The sequence below is a fragment of the Lichenostomus cassidix genome, chromosome 1 (assembly GCF_008360975.1).
Source record: "Lichenostomus cassidix isolate B80296 chromosome 1, HeHo_3.0, whole genome shotgun sequence".
NCBI lineage: Eukaryota > Metazoa > Chordata > Aves > Passeriformes > Meliphagidae > Lichenostomus > Lichenostomus cassidix.
The window spans coordinates 83817266-83840427 of NC_139479.1; the positions used below are offsets into that span (position 1 = coordinate 83817266).

Here is a 23162-nt window from a genome sequence, read left to right on the forward strand (position 1 = left end):
TTTCCTGTGTGGGTCTTTCAGACACCAAACTTCCTTAAATACACAATGAGAAATGTATACAACATGCCTAAGCTGGATATCACAAGAGCGTGGTTTGAACAAACCCCTCAGCCTTTACAGAATAAAACAGCATCAATGTTAAAAATTGGAAGGAAGCAGTGAGCTATTTGCATTGAAAAGAAATTGTCATCTCTGTCACTTGATCAGAGCTCAAATGCCTTTCTAATGCATAATGTATTTCTGATTGTGTAGGGATGTGTAGCATACAGTACTTAAAGACTACTTGCCAAGAGATTTCAGTAAAAAAATAATTTAGTCAATTAACAACCGAAAATTCTAAATCACTGAGTCATTTTTAAACCTTGTTTGAGTAGGAGACTTCCATCAGATGCTCTGTAGAAGAGAGGAAATTGCAGTGGCAAGGGTACGGATTAGTAAGCCTTTTCTAGCCATAATACCAAGTATCTTGTGATGAGACTTTTTCACCACATTCCATTCACGTTGGACTCCCTTCACAACTAGAGTGTATGGTAGATAATAGAGGAATCTCATTTCTTTTACTATTTAGCTATGAAAAATTAATGGCAATTAACTTAAAATTAGTTGACAGGAAATAGAACATTAATGCTATTAGAACCTTAAACTATGGAATATTCATTCGCTTTTTTGTCTCATAATCTGATAATCTGCTTTAATATTTATGGATAATGATAGTTATTATTTTCTCATTATTTTCACTGCCTCCGTCTTTCTCCTTGTCAACTGAATCAGTTTCTTAAAGAATAAATAAACTCACTTCTGTAAGCATTTCTCAAATGTGTGTTTGAGAGAATCATCAGGTTAATGTGTGCCACATCATAAATTTTAGATGTGAGCATATCAGGAATTTCTTTACCCCACTACCATATGCAGGGCTAGAATCAGATCTGATGTGGAAGGGAAGAAGGCAAAGGATGAGGATTTGCTCCATGATTGCTCTTGCAGTCACACAAGCAGTAACTAGGGTGCACTGGAAAATGCTCTGAAATGCTTGCCAGCTTCCTACACCTTGTAGGAAATCTGCTTCTTTACAAAGAGATCTCATAGGGAAAGGATTTCGATTCACAGACTCATGGCATAAGCTGAGTTGGAAGGGGCCCACAGGGATCATCAAGTGCAACTCCTGGCCCTGCACTGCACCATCCCCAGGAGTCAAACCACGTGCCTGAGAGCATTGTCCAAACACTCCTTGACCTCTCTCAGGCTTGGTGCTATGACCAGTTCCCGGGGGAGCTTGTTCCAGTGCCCAGCCACCCTCTGGGTGAAGAACCTTCTCCTAATATCCAACCTACATCTCCAAAAACACAACTTCAATCAATTCTCTCAGGTCCTGTCACTGGTCACCAGAGAGAAGAGATCAGTATCTGCCCCTCCTCTTCCCCTCACAAGGAATTTACAGACTGCAGTGAGTCAAATTCATCAAGATCTATCAGTCTTCATGTAAATCTGGTCTGTAGTTTCCATTGTACTGTCATTATTTACTGGAGGATTTACTGGAGGAAAAGGTGTTTCTGAAATTCGTTAGCTTATATTTTAACTGAAAATCTTCTACTTATTCTAAGAGAGGGAACAACAGGCCATGCATAAAATGTGCTAAGGGGTTCTGCAGCCAAGCTGACTCGGACAAATTTAGTGGACCTCTTTCATTAGCTGTGAAGGTCATATCCCATTGACTTCTGTGGCACTGCACCAACATAATTCAAAGCACAATTTGTTCCAGTAAAGTTGGATTTGATCTCCTGTTGCAGTCATTCTGGCTTTTAAACCACTTAGTAGTGTGAAGGAGTGTCAAAGTTTTGCTGGTGTGATTGCTTGTGATTTAAGATTCTTTGTGCATTTACTTTCTGGTTCATAAATGACTATTCAAGGAAGGCAACAGAGGAAAGGTTCTTTGATTTCATTCATTTGATTATGGCTTGATTCCATGCCATGGTAATTTCTAAAGAAATGTTCTCACACATTCTACATGTCTCAAAATATTTAACTTAAAAACATTTCCTCCATTTTGCAGTTTGAAAAGCATTTTGCACTCAGTGGTCTTGGAGGTCTTTTTCCACCTGAATGATTCTATGAATCTATATCTCCCTCTGGGTACTGGTTAGACTTAACTCCAAAGCTGTAATTTGCATGTGAGACAAACATCTTCAGGTGGAATACAGGAGCAATATGGCTTTTCAAAGATTTGGCCCACTTGATTTAATTTTACATAACTCTAGCTAAACTGCAGTTTGTTCTACAAAAGGAGAGAAGATAGTTCTTTCACCTGAAAAGGCCAGGTTATGCAGCTGGATTGGTTCTTCTGACAAGAAGAAGGGCAGTTTGGTGCTCTGGTTTCCTATCTCCCAGGGCATATCTCTGTCCCATGTCTCTTTACTGTAGAATTGTAGAAATGCCAGCAACTTATGTACTCATAGTCAAATGCCATATGGGACTTCCTAACATTAACTGAAAAGCTAATTAATAGTTTGGGGGTTTTTGTGACACATTAATTCATCTGAATTGTCTTTTCTAGTCACTGCTGAAGAACTATAAGTCTTGAGGTATACTAATAGCCTAAAAAAATCTAGTAGCTGTGAGTTTGAAACACTTTGTTGTTATGCAGTGCCAGAAAAGCAGCGCTGCCTGTTGTATTCAGATACAGACAGATTGAATTCTTGTAGCTGAACCAGTATCACGTGGTTTGGTCCCCTAGTTGAAGAGGTACACCAGCTCCTTTTTTTGTTGTCATCGGTGCAACATTATCCTCCAGGAGGTTTTGTTTTATTGCTGGCCTATTCCCCAGATGACTGTTTTCAAGTGGAAGGGGAGGTAAATCTGACAAGAAAGCAATAATTCATAGAGAAAATGACAGCGATAATGAAGTGCTGCAGTGGCGGAAAGATTTCACCAGCAGAAATGTGCAGCCTGGCTCACCTGCTGGAAGTTCATTGTCTTCAGTGTCTCCTCCAGACTTAACTTTGGCCCAATGCATTTTCTTAAGCATAAGAACACTTTGCTATTTCAAAGCTCTCACTTCTTGGTAACACTGACCCGAATCTAAATAATTGTGAGACAAGTTGTAATATCTAATGACCCAAGTTCTGTAATATGGAGTGTGCTGCCTGGTGAATTGCATTGTGTATTGCTGATTGCATGAGTTGGTCATTTGGCAAATGCACAGAAAAATGAGAAGAACACTTCCGTAACAAGGACCAAGGTCTTAAAAAAACTTGATTTTCCCTGTCAGGTCATTCACTCTAAGGAAAGAGGTAGAGGGCAATAATTCCTCCATGAAACCAGGTAACAACCTTTTAATAAGCGTCATTAAGTCTTTAGGTTGAAATAAGAGGCTATCTACCCTTTTATCCCATATTATATTGCCCAAATTCCTCTTTGCCATCCTCACTGTGGTTAGATGAAAGCCCCCTGTTTTCATATCGATCACTAAAAGCACTTTCCTCTCGTACCAGTTCACTGCATCACTTCTAAATGCAGTCCATCTGATCTCTTTTACTTTGGCTGCTGCTCATTCAGGGCTACAAAAACTTTAGTTTCAGGCAGGTCTTGGAACCTAATGATCATATTTCTTACCTCATTCCAAGGGATAACATTAGGATCTTTGTTTAGGTGGGATTTAGAATAAAAATAAAGCTCATTTTGCTTTCCCATGCATGCCCACACACGTGCACACCCATATGTATATACACCACTCTTTCTCCACAAGGGTTATTTGAACCCAGAACAGTAGACATTTGTGTATGTTTGTGCTTATTTCTGTTCAGTAACACTCTTTCCAAATGCTAGCTGCTGGGGAAGTGTAACTTCACCAAAATGTTAACCCATGTACAACCTGAGCTTTGCAGGGCTGGGGGTTGAATGGTTCTTGGAGTTATTCTTTCTCACTAGCAAAGTAGCTTCTTTTTGACAAGGAAATTATTCAGGCAATGAAGTTTTTGGCTTAGGAGTTCTGAAGAATTTACTTCTAAACAGCTGTTAGCTTTTGTTGCACTGTTTCCCTTCAGTAACTTGCGTGTGGCTGTAGATCTTCTTTCCACTTGAAATTTTTGTATGCATGGAATTTTACAAGCATGAGACTCAGTGGAGCACTTCCATGTCTGTTTTCTCGTCTTCCCTTTTATCGCTGCCAGACCAGCAGAAAAAAATCCATATTCTAGCTTGAAGGAAAACCATCCACAATGATAAGAACCAGCCTCACATGCCAGATAGATTGGAGAATCAGGCTAACATTTTAGGGGACTGTTCCTGCACTAAAGTGAAATGACAAGCATGGACACACATAGCAGGCTGGATTTTATGAACACACATCAGCATGGTATGTGCTGTGTTCAAAGCAGTCTGAAAGTTGCAAGGTAAAAAACCAAAAATTCGTAAACAAACACACAGAGAAATTGTTTTTTAAATAATATGACCTTTCTGAAGTGCAAGCCTTGCCAGTTGTAAGCAGTGATTTTCCCCGTCTTGTTTACATTAATATTCTCCACTTTAGTGCTCCTCAGCTTCATTTTATGGTGACACAGGCAACACTTTCCTCTGTTCCTTGTGGGCCAGCAAATTTTTATATTCGCCTGATGCTTTGGATTACCTTGTCAGTAAATGAGAACACTAACTCCTGGCCAGGCTTCACCCTCCCTTCCCTTCCTGCAGGATTTAATTGATCGGTTTTATCATATGCAGCTTTACCTTATGCAACAACATGAAATAGCATATGGTTTTCATCCCAGAAAGATAATTAACCCCCAGGTGATTTCAGTCAAATGGCAAGAAAAAAAAATATGGTGGGGTTGTTTTTGGAAGGGACAAGGAAAGCAGGAAGCAGGGAAATGATGTCACCTCTGGTAGCTTTTTGAACTTTGAGCCCTGAAATCTCAGTTTTGATGAATGCACTCAATCCACTCATTATGAGAAAACTGAATCATGTCTCAGGGTCTCCTGATCATGAAACTGATGCCCTAGGGCATCAGTGTGCACCCTGCTTCCTACACCAGCAAGCCCAGTTTCTTGTTCAGCAAAGAACTCTTACTGACAGATCACAGAAGCACCACCTTCTCCCAAAAAGGGTTTGCGTTGAGAGATAGCATTGTTCCTGCTTCCCTTCCTTTCTCTAGGGAGACTAACTCCATGGTATTCCATTGGACCTTCAGGATAAATTGTTTCAGTTGGCTTCCTCTTCCCCATAGGCAAGTTAAAAACTAGTTTTTATGTTTGTTCCCTCTACTTTATGCCTTTCTTTCTGTGACATTGCATCTGTGCTATGCTGGCTGATATATGATAGAGAGAAGGGCTGTTACATTTGTACATCAAATCCTATATCCGTAGTTTGCCCTGCACAGTCAGAAAATATTTGCAGGCTTTACATCTGATAAAGGTCATCTTCTGAAAAGCAGAGGTGCAGAAGAATCTTCCTGAGTCTGAAGACAGATTAGCTGCAATGATCTTTGCTATGGTTCATTTCTTTTGTAGAAGGGAGAAGATCCACATATTTGGGACAGGTTTGCCATTGCCTAACAAGAACTGTGAATCATGTCAGTACATTGTAGCTGCAGCATGGGAAACTTTGAGCTGGGAGCTGGGGTACTGGAAAAATTTCAGGGAGGAGGATATAAGCAATAAATGAATAGTGTGACACAAACACCTAAATGCTTCCTCCTTAGTCTGCCACCAAATTCAGGAAGGAAAGATACAGAAAAACACCACATTTTGCTTTAACAAGTTCAAATGGGGGACAGAACTCCAGGTATGTCACTTGTCAAGCAGAGAGCAGAACTGATCCAAATTTGACGAGTCTAACATACTGAGCTCAACAATTTTGACTTCCTCTTCCCAAAAGCCCTCAGTCAGGCTTACAATCCAAGTGTTTATGCAGCACTGAATCATCAGCAGCTACCCCTCTTCTGCAAAATGGTCCCCACCAAATGCCATGGAATGGCAGATCCTGTGGTCCTGGAGACCCATGCTGAAATGAGACCTACTTGGTAACACATCCTCTCTTTAAGCCACTACTTCAGTCAACATCCTACATTCTCATTACTCCCACTTATTTTCACCAGCTCTCCTGCTGGAAGGGATAATTCCTCCTGCTAGAGGCTGGGGATGGACAATTTTGTATCATTCAGTTCTCCAGCTACCAAAAAGTCACAGAGACAAGGTGGTAGACTTTCTCCTACACCAGGTGATTTCCCTGACATCTCTTTGTAAGAGCATTCCACACCCATTTGCCAGATTTATTTCCATCTTGGAAACTAAACACTTTTGAATGAGTGAATCCTGGCAAACATTTCAAGCACCTGCCTTGCTTCTGGCTGAATGCTGAGCAATGCTACGGTTGGGCTGTTGCACGATGTCTTTCAGGCTCTGAGATCTTGGATCTGTTGAGATGGTTCTCCTGCAGCTCCATGGGATGCTCCTTTTGTCACCAACCATCTGCCAGTTCCCTTGGCTATGCAGGTATAAAGCATGCATGCCAGCCTGACTGGTGGCAGCGCTGAAAATTCCCCAGTACTGTGTGCAAACAAAACACTCTGTTCCAAGTGTGGAGAAAATATTGTATCATTCTCAGAAAAAGCTCCCGAACCCCCTTGGGGAGAAAGAAAAAAAATAATTCTCTTTCTTGTCTAGATCAAAAGGTGACAAAAGGATGAGGGAAATGTCATTTATCATAGGATATGTGAGCTATATGAAGAGAGGTGTTGATAACATCAAAATCTGTGTGTATCAAGTGCAGGCAAGGTAGCAGCACAGGACCATGAGGTAGAAATTGTGTTGGCAGGATGGACTTGACCCAGAGGGTCCTTTTTGAGTCCCATGAAATACTACATTGTTACTTTTGAGGTCTTCCTTCCATGAAATGGGTCACAGAACAATTTATTGGCAACTCAGGTAGAAGTGGGTGAAAGCCACTCTTGAAAGAAGTACTTCGCTTCTACTACTTGTAACGTGTGATCAATATTCCAGTAAAATTATCAAAGCTTTACTTTCTCCATCCTGATGAAGAGTTATTGGACTGTATCATTGCATCTTTACTAACTGTGGTGACAAAGGTGACACACAAAATCATTACTTAAGTATGCCTGGAATCATACAAAATATTTGCATAGCAGCTGTGCCAAATAGGGTCAAGTAGTTGATGTGCCAAATAGGGTCAAGTTCCCTTAACTGCAGGGAATTCTACGGGTACCATACCAAACAGTGGCCACTGGTTACTTTTTCACATGCTTATCTGTATGCAGAAAAATTGGCACCAGTGGCTCCTAAGATTAGATTCCTCTTTGCATGGTGAAACAGCTGGAATCAGTAGCCAGTTATGAGTATTTTGGCTTTTGTGTGATTATATGGAAGAGCCAGGAACAGGAACCTGAGAATACACTTCTGTGGCTTCATCTCATGGACTCAGAACTACAGAATGTCACAGAGGCTGGAAGGGACCTTGTAGATCATCTAGTCCAGCACACACTGCTCAAAGAAGTGCCAGCCACAAGAGCCCAGGAATGTGTCCAATGAGGTTTTGAATATTTCCAAGGATGGAGTCTCCTCAGCCTTTCTGGAGAAACGTTTCCGATATTCAAGCACTGTCCCCTAGTGCAGATGTTTACAGGTTTAATGTGTTTTCGTTTCTCTCTTGTTGATTCTCTAATATGGAAGACATCTATGTGTAGAATAATAATGTTTAGTCAGTAGACCAAAAAGGTCTCTTTGCAAGGCTTGGTAGCCTGTCAGGTTACCAAGCCTGAGTCAGGGAAGTATTCATAAATAATTGAGCTTTCTCAGATGAAGGAGGGTGACCCTTGGCCTTAGTATTATTTATCTTATTTAATAAAGGATGTTCTGGGGGTACATTCAGGATCAAGAAGAGTTTTGTTAATGCTGAAGGACGGTACTGGTATCGTAGCCAATTAATGTGCCTGTTCCTTCTGATGATAAATGGGTCTGTCGTCTGTTCATCTGGCATTGAGCCTCCAGCCTTACATAATCATTTGTGGATATACCCAAGGGTTTTGATAGTTAACATTTCAGCTTTTACAGGTCATCAGAATTTTTCAAGATAGACAGATTTGGTAAATAGTAGTCTGCAGCAGAAAACTGGAGGTGAAAGCAAAACAATATTCAGAGGATGATAAAGTCTGTAAAGTGGGCCAAAACTTGTCTGAGGAAGAATCTTTTCAGTTCTATTTCAAATAAAGTTCAGGGAGAAGAGAAGAGAAAAATGTGAGAAAAGAGAAATGCATCAAAGGAACTCTGGTGAATCCAGGCTGGCTTAACCTTCATGGGTTAATAGATCATTTGAAACTGCTGTTTTCAGTGGCTCTGAAATTGCAGGAAGTGGTCTGAGGCCAAGAGGGAATAATGACTCCAGGAGACATAATTTCTAGGGAGGAACTGAGGTCCTGCAATTCTGCTTTGGAGGAAACACAAGCCACAGAATGAAATTCCTTGCAGTTTCAAGGTTAGCAGAGAAGCTGATGGCTGGAAGACAGAAATCTGAGGAGGGAAGTAGAAAATACAAAATTATCTCTGTGTGTTTATATGAGCACAATATTGTGCCACGTCACCAAGCCCTTTGTCCTTTAGCCAAGAATCTGAGCTGAAAATCCCTTTTGCAAGGTCCTTCCAAGATGCACTACAGCTCTCTGTTCTCAGTATTCATGTTGATTAATAATTTCATGTTAGTTCAATATGGAAATGTTGGGATCTGGATTTTGAAATGTTTTAGCGGTCATTGTCCTCAGATAGATAATAGATAGGCAGAAGAGGGAGGGAGGGAAGGAGGGAGGGAGGAAGATGGTCTGCTCATCTTGATGTTTCACCAGCTGAGAAGACAGTGATGGCCATGCACTTGTACCACTCTTGTCACTGGTTCTGATGGTTTTCTGTCTATAGACTCATATCTGAGAATCACAGACAAAGAGAAAAGCACATCTTTATGGACCGATCCCACCAAAGCAGCAGAGGCACAGGAGTTAGTTCTAGTCTAAATTTAATCAGCCAGTCTCCCTGGAGTCAGTGGAGAGAGGCACCTTCACAGGGCAATTCAGAGAAGGAATCTGACTGCAAGGGCAGCATTAACCTTTATGACTGTTCTGCTTTTGCCAAGAGTCAATGGGATCAATTCATAGCTGAATGGAGAAGACTTATGCTGGCTAAGAAACAGTCCCAGTATCAATAAAACTACCACAGTGTGTTCTCTGTATCACAAAACTGCCATATGTCTCCACTTATGGGGATTGGGCATGGGGACTGTGGAAGGAATTGCTTTTCTGGGCAGGTTAATGTAACAAAAAGTGAACCGCTCTGCAGCCATTAATCTCCCTAAAGCCCATAGTCTCAGTCCTCCTGTGCTGTGCTCTGTGCTATGCTTCATTATGGAGTCTTTAAACACCTCAGCTAAAGAGAGAGAAAGTAATTTAAAAAGAAAACACAGCTTTGACTCCTTTGGTTGGATTTTTGGAGAAGTAAGGTGCCTTTTGGGTTAAACTTCTTAGATTTTTCTAATTTTGTTTATATCTTATTACAAAGGCCAAGTGCTATTGAGTAGACACACAAAAAGAATGTTCAATATTAGAGTCTTTAATAAATCAAGATAAATTAAGGTATTCAGAACTGTGAATTTGAAGTATCAGAGCATTTTTTTCCTTTTATTTTTCATCCAAATCCAGAATTCCTACTATCAATTTAGTAATAAAATCTGATGGTCGTGCTCTTATTTTTAATAACAATCTAACTTACAGTACTTTAGGAACTACAGCTTCAAGAAGAAAACATAAATGAATACTCATAGTATAAAAAACACTTTTATTTAATACCTTGGAGGTTTGGGGGAGGGTTATTTGGGCCTGTTTTATCATCAAGAGGTATCCAATAACAATTTTCTTTATTTTAATTACGTCTGGAATATACTGCTCATTGTAAACAAAGCATGTAGTTACTTAACATGCAGATTTTAGCTCAGGGATTTGAAGCAGTCTGCTGGGCTAGGACACATGTTCTGTATTTCCATTCATTTGCTCACAGAAGTTTGTCAGGGCTCCCGAGATACCTTTGAATAATCTCAGCTTTGTGTTGTGATTTTTCTTTTCTTTATTGAAATAATATTATAAATACATTTGTGCAGCTCTTGGTGGAGAAAAGATTTACTGTTTCTAATAGTTGCTCCGCTGCTGTAAATCAACGTAGTGCCACTTACATCAGCCAAGCTACTATTTACCCCAGCTGAACGTCTCCTCCTTCAGTTCCAACATTAACTCAGTTAAAAATAGTAGTTTTATATTTAATCCTCTGTTTCCTGAAGTGGCAGTAGGTGGGCCAGCTTGTAACATGATCAACATTTACGGCATTATCTCTACTGGAACACATTTATGCCAGCTCCTAACAATCAGAAAATAATGGCTTCTTGGAATTCCCATTGCTTTAATTACTACAAAAAGGCAATATTAATTAAAGAATAAAAAATTTGAGCTCTGATATAGCATGCATACATGTCTATAAGTAGCATACAGCACAAAATTCTTGGCATCTTGTTGTGCAACCCATTCCCTGAAGCAGTACTTGTGTAAAGGGGTGATGTGCTGGTGTTATATATGGTGTGTGGCAATAGTGAGGTGGAGAATCACAGAGTCCTGTTGCCAATGCATAACTTGTGATTTAGTGCAAAGTTTAGTTTTATAGTAAGCCCAGCAACATTTGAGATGCCCAGAACCATTTTTGATGCCCAAGCTTAAGAGACTGGCAGAGAAGATGCAGGATTTGCAGGAAACCCATGTCTTTCTGGACAGCAGCTGGAGGACAATCAGAATAACTGGGGCATCTCTAGCAGCACTGGACAGTTTTATGTGAACAGCTGAGCTGGGCTGCATCTTACATCTGCAGTCACAATTTTTCAAGCTATTTTTTGATAACACTGAGGGGCATGCTAATTGTGACCTATCAGAAACTGTTGGCCCTTAGCAAGATCATACCCTGGCTCATTTTCTCTGCTGTGCCACACATTATATTAGTGAATGTTGTCACTAAACTGAGTGGCATTACCCAGTGTGTCTCATGGTAAATATAGATTCAAGTACCTCTGAAACTGATAGTTGTCTTCAAGTCCCCATTATATATAGAGCTGCTAAAAAAAGTGCCCAGGACATTACTAAGTTAAAGTGTCTGAACAATATGCAGTATGGGACTGTGATGGGAATTTTGTTGGTGTATGTTGAAACAATTGGACTTATCCAGGTGTCAGACACAGTAGTGTCTCTCCTAAATTTCTTCCAAAAAACCAATATAAGTCTGTAAAAGCAATAATATTTTAGTGATATTTAAAAATAAGTAAATATGCTTTATTACCAGCATTAAGCATAAAATATAGAGAAGGAAAAAAAATGTAGTTAGAAGGTTTGTCCCATGAAAAACATATTTTCTGTTTGTTCAGGATTAAATGTGTGTGCATGCTAACTTAGGTCCAATTTCATTCCATTCAGCTTAAAGAACTTCATATTCTATGAATTTCTTATCCAGCCTTTGAGACCACATCTAAAGTGTGAAGCCACCAGTGGGTAGTGGCACACTATGTATATCTTGGGTAGGAATAAGCCTGGACCATGTTATAACTCTGTTCCTGGGGAAATCAAAGCATGGGAAGGCAGTGTGGACATGGCTGTCCTGTAGTTATGGAGGTAGATATCCATTTGTCCACATCAATGCACACATTAAAGACAGGTACCAATTATTGTCTGATGTGATGGTAGTCTGGCTTCTGATGTAGGTACTCTGGTAGATAGAGGGAAACTGGGTCTTGGAACTTTGGAGGGATCCCACATGTACAATGCTGACAGCTGCCATGCAAACAACCTTTACAAATCCATGCCAGTCTTGTCTGACGCTCAACGCCTGGCTCCTTTTCTGTAGTGAGAATGGCTGGACCATTGCAGTGGCGCACTGATTTTTGTGGATGGTGAACACAGAAAGGGAATTGAGAAGAGGCCACCCGAGTTATTCTGACACATGACTTCAGTGCTTTCTATTCTTAGAAAGATGAGGATCTGAAATATGTAAGTACACTATCATTGCTTTTCAGATTTATTTGTAAAGATGAGTCAAAGAAGTAAAACTCTTAATCTATCATGGGTGTGGTATTTAGACATCTATAATTTTCTTTTCATGTGTGTTTATATTTAAATGGAGTTGATAAATCAAGATTTTCCTCATGATATTTTAAGCACCATTATTTGTCTCCATCCTTGGTTTTTTTTTAAGAAATGAAAAGAGCAAAAACCATGAAATTATATTTGCAGTGTCATTTTAAATTTATTGTCTAATAAATAGTGATCACTTGGAAAATCCAATTTTTTTCTGTGTTGTTAACAAGAGGTTTAACCAAAGTGACTGAATCAAAATGAGAAATGATGCCAGGTTCCTAAAGCTTGAATAAATTACATTGTCAGTGTGAATGCGCTGGTCTGGAAGTTCATTTGAAGTATCAGATATAACCTAAATATAATTTCATGGCAGCTTGTATACTACTTAGTATAATTTATTCCTTGACACAGAACCTCCATTCCCTGTGTTTTACCAGCATTTCCAGCTCACCTAATACCTACCAACATTCAGCATTTACTCCTGCACACTCCCAGTATAAGCAAAGATAACACTTCCTTTTTTTTTCCAACCAAATAAACTGTGTATTGACTTCCACCTTTATCTAGACTGCCACCAACACTTTGGCTGAATGAGAGCAACCAAAATGTCATGTAGATCTACTACTTCTGACTTATCTAGTGATGCTGCTTAAGATGCCTTTTAGAACTGTATTATGCCCCATTAAAAAAAAAATTGTGTGCAACAGTTAATAAGTAGAACTTGTCAGCCGCAGAATGCTGTACCTCAGTTTTACAAATGAATTTTTTATCCCAAAATATTTCAAAGAGAGCGAAAGAAATTTGAAATGTTCTTACAGTTCTACATACAAGACTTTAACTAGCCATAGACAAACATGTAGAAACACAATTGAGTTTATTTCTGCAACTTGAAACCAGGAACACTGTACTTCAAAGTACAGAAACCAATCAACAGGGTCTGTAATGGGACTTGTAAGGTTGAGGCTGAGTCCTGGTTTTGACATTGAGTCCTGGTTTCCAGACATTTCTGGTTTTGAAATCCATCACAGGAGAATGTATTTACTTAGACAGGTCTCAAAATATAGCTTTATGTCTCAAGAGTGTACTGATGCTCCTTTGGTTTTATGCAATAAGCATATGCTTATATATATACGTGTTTTTCCCCCACTCCAGGTTATAAAACATTTTTCAGATTATTGTAATGAGACTACCCTGGATTCTTGCAGCTTTGGGCAAGTTCTTGAAAATACACGTTGTACCAGTGGCAGGCAGATTGTTCTTGATATGTCTGAATTAAAGCAAATTTATTTTAAGGAATATTTAGATTTCTGACTGTAGCTGACTGCTTTGGTAGAGATTGCTGTAACAACAGTGCCATTAAATCAAGGCTCTTGTCCATCTGGAGATTCTCAGAGATATTGCAATAAGAGGAACTACAGCCTAGGCATCTTCACTGTATTAGAGGGAGAAAACAAGGTTTTTCAGGACAGATAAAAGGTGGTGAGGCAATAGTAGAGCTCTGGGATTGCCCTTCAGAAAAGAAAATAAATAAAAAGCTTCTGAATGGAAAAGTGAAACTTCTAGACATTTTTGCAGCTATGCAGATATGTAAAGTATGCTGATGCTGCCATGAAGTGTTTGCATATCTCCAGATAGGAACTTTTGTATGATAATTTGTTCAGCAACTATCAAAATATCTAATTCCTGAAAAAAAAAGCCCTCATAAGTGTCAGGACTTTCTCAAAAGGAGGAATAAAAACTTGATTGCCACAAATTGTATATTTTAAAAAACGTATCAATGTAACCTAGACTTTTTGGCAGCTATGGAAACAAGCCAAGATTATATTAAAAAGTGGCATTGTGCTAGGGGTAACCATGCCCTGTCAGATGTATTGCATATACCCTGCTGTGTGCATGGATATTTATGGATATGCCTATACAACATATCAAATCAAGGGGAAAAAAAGAACTTACGGGAAGGTGTGCTAATGCCTGGTTGTCCATAGCTAAAAGATACAGTATGAATGCATTGTCCTGGCAAATGAAAGTGAAGGACATAAATGAAAGGTTATTCCTATAGTAACTCAGTAGTTCAAGGACATTTATCAGTACGACATATCTGCTGGAAAAGAGCGCATGGGGGAGTCATTCATCTTAGTTCCCTGTGGTTGCTATCTGCTTGGAAATCGCATCCATTGCTACCTGTATTGGGAGCCCTGACAGCTGGGGACAGTTCGAGTTATTTGAGCCATGCAGCTCTCCACATGGCACCAGGATGGGGATTTACATTTGAAATTGGAATTGGTTTATAACCTTGCAGAAATGCACAAGAGTAATACATGGATCTTATCAGTATGTCTGGCCAGTTTTGAGTTCCTGCAGAAATGTTGCCACATAAGGATCTCCTCTGAGGTACTCAGATATCAGTGTGATTAGCCTGGCAGACAGACCTCTGTATTGGGAAAGCAAGGTCAGTGCTCCTGGGACAATTGGAGACATAAAGATTCAATAATAATACCTTATTATTCTATCAAATGATATCTGCAGAGCACTTTAAAATCATTATGTGAAGGACAAAGGATGCTGTATATACAGAGGGGTAAAGGCTGACATTTCTACAGTGCATGTAATTAACAGAATTCCATGCAAGTCTGGCCTTTGGAAGAAAAATAGTCTTTAGTTGTACACTGGGCATGTTGGGCTTCCATAATAAACACACAGGGAACCACTGTAAGGCATCTACAGAATCAAGGCTGTTTTGCTGGTGTCATGTCCTCAAAGACCCTGAGGTTCAGAGACCTGTTACTAAAAGTTAGGGGGATCATGGATACAAGAAATTGCTGCAGTAGTTGATAATTTTTATTTCTGGTGCTTCTCAAGCTCTTGGACATTTTGACTTAGCTGAATTTTGGTGAGAAGATAGAATATGTCTAAGTAGGAATATCTTCCTGAGCCAGTTTATGGGAAGTGTTGGAGTTCCTCTTGTTAAAGAGTGGTCAAAGGAGCACTAATTAGCATGGGTTTTGTTGGGTTTTGCTAAGAAATTGGCATTTTCTTCTGACACTTCTGACAGTCCTTCAAGTTACCCAGACTGCAAATTACCACGCTACAAAATAAAGCACTTATTGCTCCACGTCAGGGTTCATCTCTGTTGTTATTCAAAAGGGACACAGGAGATGATCAGAAATGGTCACCCAACCATGACCTTATTTCTCACATTGTACCCCACATGGCTTTTTCTCTCTGTGATTACATTTCAGTTTTGAATCCTGCTCTGCAGTCAAAAGTTAAGGGCAATGGTGTGGCTTAGTGTGGAGAACACAGGGCTGAGCTGTGGTAAAATAATCTTACATCCACCCTGGATTTGCAAGGGTTTGATAGATTGGATCAGTCTATCCCACCCATTTATACAATGAAATTAATGAAATTGCCCTACATTCATAAAGGACATTGAGATAAAGAGAATAAAAATACATCTTAGCAGATGCATGGTTTTATTAATTTTTTTTCCCTTAATGATGCACTCTTTCCATAAAATGGCCCAGGATAGGAATAGGTGATATATTAAGACCCTTGAAGCCTCCACTATGTAATTTCCAGTGCCCTGGAATATAGAAGTACACTACCTGTTTCATTAGACATGGTTCTTTTCTGTAATGAATGGTTGTCATTTCTGCATGATAATTTATTAGGATTTAGGAAAGACACAGAATGCCAGAAAACTGGCAGATAAAGCTAATTTTGTTTTTAGAAATGGGACAAGAGAAAACATATTTCCTGATGTGCACAGTAATTTTTACCTCAGAGATAAACCTGTTGGGAGAACTACAGTATGTGAAGTGAGGCACAGAGCTCTCTAGAAACCAAAAACATTTTAAGAAATTGAATATTTATAAAGTAATTTAAAGACTGACACTGTGGTAGCCTCATGTTTGAAGTCACTTCAGTGACTTAAGTCTGTGAGAGAAAAAATTGTATAATAGGTGCAAAGTGGTTAAAAAAGGAAAAAGGGCAAACAAATTTTTTGAAGATTTTCCACATTAAGGCATTCAGATGTTTGAGCAGGTTGATCAGGAAAGTTGGGTAATGTCTACCCGTGGTGACTTTCAGATAATGGCACAAGTTCTTGAACCACTAATATATCTTGACCTGCTTTTGAGATGTCAGTTTGACTACAGATCTGCATCGGTGATAATCAAACCTGAATTATTTTGTGATTCTAGGAGGGAAGGATATCAAAGGCGAAAGTTCATATTAAAATCTGGAAAGATCATCTTTATCATTATCCAAAGGCATTTCTATAGCTTTGGATGTCTTAGTGGGGCAGGGTGTTTTTCTGTTTATTTGCTTCCAAGAGTGAAGGACAAGGCCACCTTCTCTGACAGCCTTTTGAACCAGTCAGAACAGGTCAGCTGAATTTGCTGACTGTCATATTTATCTTCAACTAAACATAAGCTGAAGCTCCCTTTTCCAAGTAATCACTTTTATAGTGGGGATTTAGCACTGTCTTTTCTGCGCTAGATACACCCATGTAAAGTAGTGGGACGAGATTCCTGGCTGGAGACTTTCCCACCTTGCAAGTTCCCTTCATATGTAATGTCATTTCACTTGCTGTACATGAACAGTAAAGGAAATGTTATCAGTCACTTCAGAATATCCCTGTTAAGGAGGAGGTTAATGCTTCTGGGTTTTCAAGTGAGGCTGTTCATAACAGCAATATGAGGGACACCACAGACAAATCCAAACTGCCTGAAAAGTCAAGATACGGGCCAAATGGCTTCTTCCATTTTTTAATTTTCTTCCCCAAAACCACTGTGATTTGCTTCAACATAAAGCAAGACTACCAGCAAACAGATAGGTCATACAGACAATTTACATATTCTGGAATTCTCCTACCATCTGCTCCCAGCTTTTTCATCTCCACTCAGTTCCATCCTTTTATCCTTTCTTCCTTTTCCTACCTGTGACATGAGTGGGGCAAGCACATTTTTCTGGTTATCTCATTTCTGCACTAAAACAAGGCAGGATTGTAGGTAGGAAATTGCCAGCGTGTGTATCAGGACTGAGATTTGCAAAGAAGGCTCCGTAATATCCATTGTATCTATTCTGTGCTCACAGGTAACACCACATTAGACCAGAATTGCAATTTCAGGCTCTTTAACCCTCACAACAATAGGATTCCTAAACTGTGCATTCTTCTCAGGTTTTGCTGAAACTGGATCCAGATAGTCAAACTGGTCTTCTTTTGGCCCCTGGTCTGTTGCACCTGTATTTTCCCCCCTGTTTCTGGATGTCTGCCACTTTTGATGGTTCCAGCTGCTGTGGCTGTGTGGGGTGCCCCTTGAAAGGTTTTCTACTGCCTCTCCCAACCCACATCCGCTGCAGGAGTCCCAATTCACCATATTTTAGTAAAACGTCCACAAACATGGTGTGAGGAGTGTTTGTGGCAAAGGATTGTCCAAGCCACAATCTTCTGCTGTGTCAATTTCCATTGCACTTTGGTGGCCTTCTGCTGATAGAGGAGATTTGAAGTTTCATGCCATTAGAATAGTTAAGGAGGTTTCCACAGGGAGAAGATTTATTGCGGAGCTTGGAAAATAGATCTTTAACGCAGTTTTTGAGTACTGTTTTTCACTACCTGTGTGACTGGATAGCACAGTCCTCAGTGCATCAGCAGGTAAAGCAATTACATATTTTAAGCTGGTTCTTAAAAACGCACCCAGCCCCATAAAAATATCTTTATTCTTTGCATGTAACAAGGATGCAAGACCTTTTCACCTGCTTCTTATCTTCCTATTGCAGATAGGGCAGGTGGGAAGGAGGCCTTCTGCCACGAGAAGGTGAACTCTGAATTTGGTACGTGAGCTGCAGGACAGAAACAGTTAATTCCTCTGAATGCATTCTTTTCAGTAGAGGTGGCTTTTGCAAACAGAATTTAATGAAATCTAGTGTCCTTTTCATAAAATATTTGAGGGAAATCTTGTACAATAGCACTTGTCAATCAATCCTGTGCTATTGTTGCTTTTTTCTCCCCTTTTTCCTCCCCTTTTTCACCTTTTTTTTTTTAAATTGACATCTGTCTGGAAGGATACAAACAAATCACAAGTTGGTAACATAACTAGGATATTGTGGAACTGTTCTCTTTCAATCTTTGAATTTCTGTGCTGATAAAGATAAACAAATTGCAAAGTCTATATTAATAGGTGCAAGGGGCAAGAACATGAGGAAAGCTTCAAAAAGCATATGCAAAAAAGATCCTTGAGTATATTGAGAGGATGTTTTTTGAAATCACATTTACCCTATTACTAATAAGTTTTAAAAATAGATGCAAGATACTGCAAACTGTAAAATCACCAGACAAGTAATTTGCCTTTTCTCTACAATACGTCAGGCTCAAAATAAGGAGATATTTAACTTTGGCACATTTGATGTTCCCTTTTTGTTAAATGGTGATGATATTTCTAGCAGCTCCCAATGTTTTAGCAGAAATGTTTAGTGTTTTAGTTATATGTGCAATACTTTTCAAAAATCAAGCTTAAAACATGTATAAAAGTCTGCAGTAATATTTCCTACTGACTTTGCCATTCATTTCCATTTCACTGTAGAGTGAAATATTAAGCTATTTCACATTTGCTGGTGCTCATGTAATCAGTTGTACTGCAGTTATCTAGGATCTCCTATACTTCACACCCCATTCCTGCAAGTGTTCAAGGCCATGTTGAACAATCTGTTGGAATCTATCCCTGCCCGTGGCAGGGGTGTTGGAACTAGATGGTCTTTAAGGTCCCCCCCCAACCTGTATCATTCTGTGATTCTAGGGTTTATCATACTCAAGGAAGGGGTGTGAGTTAACCTCACACTCCTTCACACTCAGCTTTAGCTGCTATTTCAAACCATTGGTGCTCAACTTAAAAGGCGTTCATAAAGATCCAGCTTAAGTACCTTGTGCAGGTTGTGTAACAGTAGGTGAAAGTATGTGTAGGTCAAAGGATTGCTGAGCATCTTTAGCAGAAGAATTATGCACAGAGAAACAATTTTCTTTCCAACCTGTGCAACAGTATCTTCGATGAGGGCATTTTCTATCAATAGTCATATGAGGTAGAAGGACTCATTTGAAATTCAAACATTATAGCCCACCAGATTAATAAACCAACATTTGTGAAATAATAATAACTGCCTGAATGTGTTTTTTTAACTCAGGAGATTGGACCATGCTATTGAACAGGTGTCTTTTTTCAGGATCTGGTGGTGATATATGGCACACTGTTTGCTGGGATATTGACGTACAGGGAGCCAGACAGACGGATGAGTTCAGCACACATAAAGCCTGCCTTTTTCTATTGTAGTGCAGAGGTTGTGTAACAGAGCATGGACAGATACTTTGTTGGGAGGTTCTTACGTTCTGAGATTTGTGTTCTCTATTCTCTTTGCTCATGAGTGGAGATGTGAATAAATATGAAGTCTTTAGAGGGTCTTTGAAAACATACATGAATCAAGAACACAGAAAGACTTAAAATTTCATCAGGTCTAAGTATCAGCAAGGATAGTTAACTAGACATCATAAGCTCTGTTTAACCAAGACAGCAGGAATTTCTAAGGGAAGAAATCTGGTTTGAGTCAAACTTTGCAACAAAATATTAAAAAATGCTATTGGGTTTTAGAGTAAAATACAGTACACTTTTTTTTTCCCTAGTAGTCACTCACATGTTCAACTTTTCAATGCCAGCATGGAATTGAGTGTGTGTTCTCTGTGTTTATAGTGACCCTGTCAATTTCTGCTGATTTTCAGACTGTATAGTGAAATAAATGGACTGTTCTTTCATGGTTTGAATAGGAGAAGTCTAGGTGAGACCAAGGTTAGTGCATTTTGGCTGAGGGCTTCTCTGCCCTCCATAGGTGTGGTGCTTCCATTGTACAACTGTAAGTAAAGACAGTAATGCAAATTAGGGTGATTAGGACCATAAAGGTCCTTTTAAGCCTGACTTAAAAGGCTGTTTGATAGGACAGACTAAAACTGCACAGGACAGCCCCAAGAATCATTCCATGTACCTGATAACATTGTCCAAATGCTTCTTGAACTCTGGAAGGCTTAGTGATGTGACCACTTCCCTGGGGACCTCAGTATCTAAGTCCTGATTTCACAGGTTGGTCTTACTTTCATTTAAGTGGAAAAGCTCATTTATAGCAGGTTTGCCCTAATGCATCAGTAGGTTATTTATGAATATAATCTCATGTCTAGTCTTTCTGACATTCGTTAAAAATTTTGTTCAGTTTAGTTTTTCCTTTGTTGTTACAAAACATCTGTCCTAGAACTTGAATGTTAAAGAATTTGGAATCACTGTATTCACTGGGTTAGAGCACAAGGCATCTAGCTGCAGGAGTGCTCCACTTTTCCTTCATCTGCAAAATGGTTGGTTACAAAACAAGCACCAATAATTTTACTGGATGTATTGTAGAGAAGGAATTTAGCTTTAAAAAGACAAGTAAAATTAAACTTACAGCTCTGGGAAGAATGCCAATCTTTAGTATTAATAATTAATTCCATTGTTTTAAATTCACTTATAATTACATAAGTTGATTTTTCTTTATTGCTAATTAACAAATATTTAATTACTTAAGCAATTCACTAATGTTCTTGATGACAAAATATTTAAAAGAGGATGCAGTGTAGAGAATGGTTTTAAGGGATTTTGAAGGGTTTTTTTCACATTGTAACTTAATGCCAACCAGCACTTACAATCTGGAAAAATCCTTTGTTTGTAGAGAAGCTGTGTCTTGAAAAATAACGAAAGGTTAATTATTGTATCTATCCCAACCATAGTAAGTCATATATTAAATTAAAAGCCTGTATAAAATCCCCACAACTCCAAGTGACCTGGACAATTAGATCAGTAACCTAATTTAATGGTTTCATAATTTCAAAGATTTTTGAGGTCGCAGAAACCATTAGCTCTTCCACCTTGACCTCCCATTTAATGAAGGTGATGGAATTTCATTCATTCCCAGCTGGAGCCTAACAATTTCCATGGACAACTCTTATCTTCTGAAGATGCACTGAGCACATTAAGAGACTGAGATCCCACAACACAACTGTCCTTTAGTTGTTAAAGTGAATTCACTATTAATGGCTAATTCACGCTTTTTCCTAGTGTGAATGTGTTTAGGTTTACTTTTCAATCCTTGATTTGTGCCTTTCACTACAAAATAGAGTGTACTTTGGTGTCTGTTTTCACCTCTTGGATTTATTTGTGCACCCAAAGTTTTTCTCTCCATGTCTTTTCCAGTACTTTCATTTTTCTTTGCATTTTGTTTACTTTGTACAGGGGAAGTTAATTGATCAGTTCCTCTGTTGATTTCAGGCTACTTGTATTATCTGTCAAATGCCTGGCAAATTCTGAGGACTTAATTGTTTTCAACTTTTTTCTTTATTCTAACATGGGAAAATAATTTCAGTTTCTCCCACCACTGCTCTTTTCTTTACTAAGAGCTGCTATTTAATTTTGAATTCCTGGACAATATCTCTATAAATTAAAACAAGACCCTTCATTGTCACACAGTCCCAAACAAAAGCCTGTCAGTTAAAACAAATATATATATTTATGGGTCACCTGCTCTGCTCCTATAACTGCTGATAACAAGCAGATGGGCAGGAGCTTACTTAAGCCAACTTTTACCTTCAGTCCAAGTGTTTCCCATTATTGTGTAGCTACTGATCCTATGTGAAAAGAATTCTTTTCTGGTATTTCTGTGTTAGAACCACAAGAGCCATGATTTAATAGACATGCATATAGCACATTATATGTTACAGGCGTCTTTTCAAAGATTTCAAAGCCACATCTTGACAGCTTCATTTTTTTTAAAAGGTGCCTTTAATAACCATTTCTTGCTGACTTAAGAAATGAGGGAAGAAAGTGGGAAGAAAGTGTAACTTCAAAGTGTTGGCAAAACAATATGAATTATACAAATGTAGTTGTAAAGTTGTTTCCAGTTACAGTAGTAGTAACTCGACACTGATAGCTGGTTTCCTCTTTTGCAAGTGTTTCCAATTTAAAACGCATCTTTTGGAGTTGTTCCACAGTCTGTTCCTATTCTAGAACAAACCAGTTCATTCAACTGTGTTTTCCAAAAATATTGGAAGCAAAACAAGAAACAATACAAGTAAATACTAATGAGTATAGTAAGTAGTTAAGATACTTCCAGTTCTTTCAGTTAAAGTCCTGAAAGGCATAATTAACACAACTGGAATTATAGAGATTTATAAAAATTAAAATCTGAACATCAGGATTCATGTGTCTCTCAATACAGGGTTGATAAATCTACCAGCAACTTTTACATATATATTGTTATATGCAGAGATGATGTTTTTGCCTGCTATGCAGTATGGCAAAGTAAAAGAAAGTAATGAACAATATTAATATTTAAGTAGTTAATCATACATTATTAATAGCATTTTAAGTGGCATTAATTAAGACCCTTGCATACCTTTTTCTATCACTTTTCTGTGTTGCTGATCAGACTAATCATGTAACCTTACTGTACCGTTGTCCTTTGACCAGATGCATAATTATTGTTAATTATTATTCTTACTGCTGGTGCTGGGACCACTAGCCTTCCCCTTCAGCACTGCTTTCACTGTTGCAAATTTTGAACTAATGCAGATCAACCCATGGACCCCTGTAGGTTTTTGTCTTTTATTCTCTTTTTTCTCTATTAGTCTTAATTTTTCCCCCCTTGTACCTTTTGCTGCTGTTGATCTTTTCTTCTTCTTATCTTCCGACAGCAAGGGTGGATTTACAACACTGGGAAGGGAAGATTTTTAGTGATGAGGACACTAGAGACCAGGCACAGATTATCTGCAGTGATTGTGGAGTTTCCATCATTCTGAGAGCAAGTTAAACAAACATCTGTCAGGCATGACCTCCCTGTAGTTAAGCCTGCCTCAGGGCAAGGGGGTGAACTAGATGACCTCTAGACATCTCTTATGACCCTAGGTTTCTGTGAAGGGAGTAAAGCAGGTTGGGATCGCCTTCT

General features: G+C 38.9%; 1 protein-coding gene across 4 annotated transcripts in view; it reads left to right on the forward strand.

Moving 5' to 3' along the window:
* TENM4 (teneurin transmembrane protein 4) overlaps positions 1 to 23162 on the forward strand; it is a 917609-nt gene that overhangs the window by 403967 nt on the left and 490480 nt on the right. For all 4 annotated transcript variants that reach the window (XM_085066138.1, XM_085066148.1, XM_085066158.1 and 1 more), the window contains one exon: positions 11923 to 12065. The gene's annotated coding sequence lies outside the window, so the exon portion shown is untranslated. The remainder of the gene's footprint in view (positions 1 to 11922; positions 12066 to 23162) is intronic.